A 5,258-nucleotide genomic window follows, 5' to 3' on the forward strand; every position below is an offset into this window, starting at 1 on the left:
GAGTTGGTAACTCCATAGGCTCATTTTGGTCCGTGGTCCTAGAGCCATCATTCCTTTTCAACGAGTTTATCATGTTTCGACGCCGATGAGTAAGGGTGGAAGCATGGAAGTAGGATGTGTTTCGATCACTTTTTATAATCCTCTGGGAGCAAGCCTTTTTCCGCCACAAAACTCTCTTCCTGTTCAAGAATGACCTCAATCTACAAATGTAATTGTTCTCAAGGCTAGTAAGCGAATCCGAGTGGTGTCGTTGCATGACTGTCAATACGCCCAACTGAGCAATCAAACGCTTTTTTTAGTAGTAAGGTGCCCAAAAATGTTGAGTTCTATTCAATTTTGAACAAATCAATATTATCATCCATGCTCACCTCATGATTCCAAACGGACATAATAAGATCTTAGGAATCGGGATGCACTTGCCACGCCGCCAAGTACCTAAAAGGTCAATAGGACAACCGTGATCCTCCTGATCCCACTTATTTAGAATAGGTATATGATCTGAACCAAACCGATCTAAGTGGAACACCCGAGAGTTAACAAATGTAGTACACCATTTATTATTAGCCAACCAACGATCCAATCTTTGATGCGATTACCCCGAGTCCAAGTGAATGTTGGGCCATAAAAGCCTAAATCCAATAAACCTGTAAAATGAATAAAGTTGACGAAAGGGCGACTACCATTGAACCCACCATTAGAGCCTCACTTCGCTCATGTAAATTCAATATCACATTGAAATCACCACCAAGGACCCAAGGCACTCCATCCCCGGATTAAGCACCTCAACTTGATTTCATAGTTGTTTACGTTTACTGCATTGGGATTCACTATAACACTCTAATCCAATCCGACCTGAAATTCGAAGGATTAGAATATCACACGGAACCACCAAAGTGTCTAACCATTTTTTTGAAATCATGCAGACACATTCGTAAATTTAAGACATATAAAATACTGAATATATATATATATATATATATATATATATATATATGGGGGAGCTCCCAATAATAGTCTTAAAAAATACATAAGTTTTAAAAATAGAGTTCCCAACTCGACAAAATATGAGGGTCTATGATTGTACATGCCCACTACAATACTCGAGACGTGCTCTAATAAAGGTCAAGTCTAGAGATCCTGAAGTTTGGCGACGAGTTTCTCAATCTGGCACTTAAGAACCTACGCACAGAAACACATTTCATACGTTGAGCTCAGAAGCTTAGTATCACACAAATAATCCAACTATACTACATGCATCTAACAGATGAGTAGTTTTCCCGAGCATCACACAAAGGCATAAGTCTTATGGAATATTACCTCATTAAGATCTTATGTTATCAAATAAATTATTAAGATAAGATCTTATGTTATCGCACAAATTATTAAGATTCTCACTTGTAAGTTTATTGAATAGTTTTTGTTGAACTATGTTTTGATATAACAATTTATGGTAAAATGTTTTTGGACTTGAATTGAACTTATTCAAAAATTTTAAAGTTTTCAAAATAATTCAAAGTCCATTTAACTTGGAAATGAGCACAAAATGTTTTCTGGACAAGCAGTACCGATATTATTCTTACAGTATCGATAACTCATGAATAGTACCGATATTGTTCATATGGTATCGATACCAAAGGTAAGGGAAGTATCGATACTCACTAGGTAGTATCAATACTACCAACATTGCTCAAATTCCAGAATGCAAAAATGGTACCGATACCCAAAGGGGTACCGAAACTACTTCACATAGTAGTATCGATACCAAAGGCTTAGTATCGATACCGTCAGGCCCAACGGCTAGTAAAGGCTAGTTTTATTTAAAATTAACAAAGGTAGTACCGATACTCCCTGTAGGAGTACCAATACCCTCTGTACTGGGCAGATTTATTTTGCAGAGAAAAACATCCCCAACGGCTCTAAATTACTCCCAAAGGCTAGAAACGGCCACAACTTCACTCCCATATAAATAATTCAAGACACTTGAAGAAGGGTTAGAACACCTATTCAAGCATTAAACACAAGAGAGTTTCACTCTTTATTCATATTCTCTTGTAATATTTTGTTCTTGTGAGCTTTATTTTGTACACATCTTACCTTTTAGAGGTTTTTCTTTGTTTACATTTCTTTTCCATGTAAAAGGTTTTGGTTCTAGCTGAGACTTTGAAAAGCTAGGGAGTTGTGGAAATGTTCTCTTTGTCCTTAAAAAAAGGAAGAACAAATTAGTGAATTTGTTGAAAATCCTTAGTGAGGAGCTAAAGTAGTGGAAGTAGACTTGGTTGAGAAGTAGACTTGGTTGAGAAGTCGAACCACTATAAATCGATGTGCCAATTTTTCTACCTTTTATTTTTCTTACTCCCTAAACAAATTTTTGCCAATTCACCCACTTGTGCAATTTTCGGTTGATCGATTTGAGCTTCCAAAATCCCAACAATTTTCCCCTCGAATGAAACACCCTTATGACTCTTTAACGTAAGCTAGGCTTATAGACCAATTATTTACGATGTTATTGTTACTTGTTTTTGGGTATCAGTACTTTCCTTCTTAGGGTATCCATATTTCGCTAAGTATACCAAATATCTCATTGTAACCCCCCATAGCACTCGGTATCGATACCCCTACTTAGGGTATCGATACTCCCCTTTGGTGGTATTGGTACTACCCCAAGTATCAGTACCAAAATTGCATTCGATGTTTGGGAAAATACAAGAATATTGATACCCCTGCCTTGATATCGATACTTTCCCCTCATGGTATCAATACTAGCCTGGGTACAGATACCAAAATTTGTTCATTAGAATCTGACCTAATCCCCGAGTATCGATACTAAGCTCCTGAGTATCGATATTCTCCAAACAGTATCGATACCCCTTGAATGGGTATCGATACTCTCCTCACATTAGCCCCTCGAAATGTCATTCCTAGATGAACAGTGTCGATATTGTTCATAGAGTATCGATACTCTAAACCTAGAAAGCCATGTTTCTCTCATGTAAAACCTCTCAAATCACTCCTAAGACATTCTCAAGACCCTTAAACTTTATTTAAAGCTTATGAGAAGTTAAGGGTCATGAAATGTCATTACTTTATGCTTGAATAACATTAAACACTCATTTTAATGCCATCAACCAAAATGCACCCAAAGAATTATACAAAAACGTGATTCTTAAGATTTAAAAACGTTTTAGAGCCACCCACAAGCTCTAGAATACAAAACTCTCCTTAAACCATATGACCAAACTCTAAAGTTGGGGACTTAAAATAGAGCTCAAATAATGGAGATTTTCAAACTTACCTCTAGAATTTTGGATTAACGATGGATATCAACAAATTCTTCACCTTTGATCAAATTACCAAGAAGAAAGAATGAGAGTTTAAATGAGGAATGAGGAAAAAATTAAGGAAAAAGAGATATGAGAGAGATACCCTTTCATTTGTTTTTCCCCACCGAAAGAAAATTAGCCTTTGAAATATTTAAGGGGAAATTTACAACTTTGGTCTTTTCTAGATTAACATACCCTTTTTAGATCATAGTGGGCTCAAACCAAGCCCAAAACACTTCATAATTAGACAAGGGCTTCTCACAAGCCCAATGGGTCATTAAATCCTCTCTCGGGTTAGCCTGAATATACTAACCCGAGAATCAGCTGTCCCATAAGTTGTTGTTCATTAATCGTTGGTATGTTATTCAAGTGATGCTTAATCTTCTTCTTTCTCTTGCTACTCTTCAGAATGTTCTCCTCCCCTTGATCAGCCATATTCTCACGATTCTTAGATATCTTAATACCCTGTGTATTCTTCACCCCATGTTCGGCTCCTTAGTAGTGATCCACTTGTTGCCTTTCCACAATTGATACTACCTCAACATGTCCACCCGTCTTTTTAGTCACTTTAATTTTTTTTAAGGGTTCAACATGTATGCTGTTGTACGATTGACCATTCGTTTTTAGACCCCTTGGCCTTTGTGACTAGACCGTTCCACCCCTTATCATTTTTTTGGAGTGTGTTTTTGCTCACTATATCAACAACATTCTTTTCCCCCCAACTCCCTCGTTTGCGGTTTCCATTCCTTCTAAAATAGCAAAACGAGATCCTTTTGTACAACTCGATTCCCTAGTTTCAGACTTTTGTTTGGGCTGCTCTGAATTCCTTTCCACCGAGTATCCCCACCATCCAGGGACATATATCCTGCTCCACCACAGAAGTATCGTTTGGGAGCCCCAGGACTAACTTCTTATTACCGTTTTCGGCCTCTTCTGAAACTGACCCTTATTGCATTGTTCCTTGGTATGACCAGACACCACATTGATAGCAAATTTGATGTAATCCCTCATATTCTATCTTTTGTTTAAACCCATCAATTCCAATGCATAGCATAAAAGGCTTATTCAAATCCACTAAAACTGCAAGTCTCGCAAATTTATCCCTTTCACCGACTTCCGTATTATAATTGATCTTAATGACATTACCAATCATTGAGTAATCAATCTGAACAAAGCCTTTGTATAGTATCTGTACACTAGTCCTGGTAAGCGAATTGAAAAATAACATGAGAAAGGTGCAGCTCCAACGTTGAAAACGATCTACTCCATGGTTGAACCGTTAAATAACTCCCATAGATATCCATGACCCTTCTGTTAGCACTTTGGTATAATCTCTTTCATCCGCAAACTTCACCAAGAAGTTGTTATTGTCGAGGTCCTATAAATGTATTTCTCCGAGAGGCTTCCAAATCGCATTAACTCAGTTTAGTAACGCCTACCCTATCATTCGACCAAGCAGTCTGACAATTATAACATTCCTCATATTCCTATATCGTTCTACTCATGACTTTGTCATAAAATTTAATTGTGAAGAACTCACCATTCGGTCAATAATATAATCCTCTTCAAGCACAATCACCTAATCATTATTGACACCACAACCATAGTTTAAAGTTTTACGCGTTGGGGTTGTCTATTGTATCATTCGGCGTAGTCGGTTGCATTTTCTCCGGCCTTCACTGCCGACGATGGCAAGATCCACTACACCAGCTTCCTCTTCGTCTGTCTTCTTCTGTTGTATGTTCTTCACTTTCTTTTGAACCCGCTTATCTGATAATCTTATTAGGGAACCATGCCTCTTCAGCGCTGCCTGTAAATTGAATTGAGGAAAAGCTTCTGGCAATCGGCCTTCGGGTGTTGAAAAAGAGTGGGCGACACGTTAAGGTTTTCAGTAGGATTTCCTTGAGCCATCAAAACATAGCGTTATAAAAGAATATT

The sequence above is a fragment of the Hibiscus syriacus genome, unplaced genomic scaffold (genome assembly GCF_006381635.1).
Source record: "Hibiscus syriacus cultivar Baekdansim isolate YM2019G1 unplaced genomic scaffold, ASM638163v2 tig00110050_pilon, whole genome shotgun sequence".
Classification (NCBI taxonomy): Eukaryota; Viridiplantae; Streptophyta; class Magnoliopsida; order Malvales; family Malvaceae; genus Hibiscus; species Hibiscus syriacus.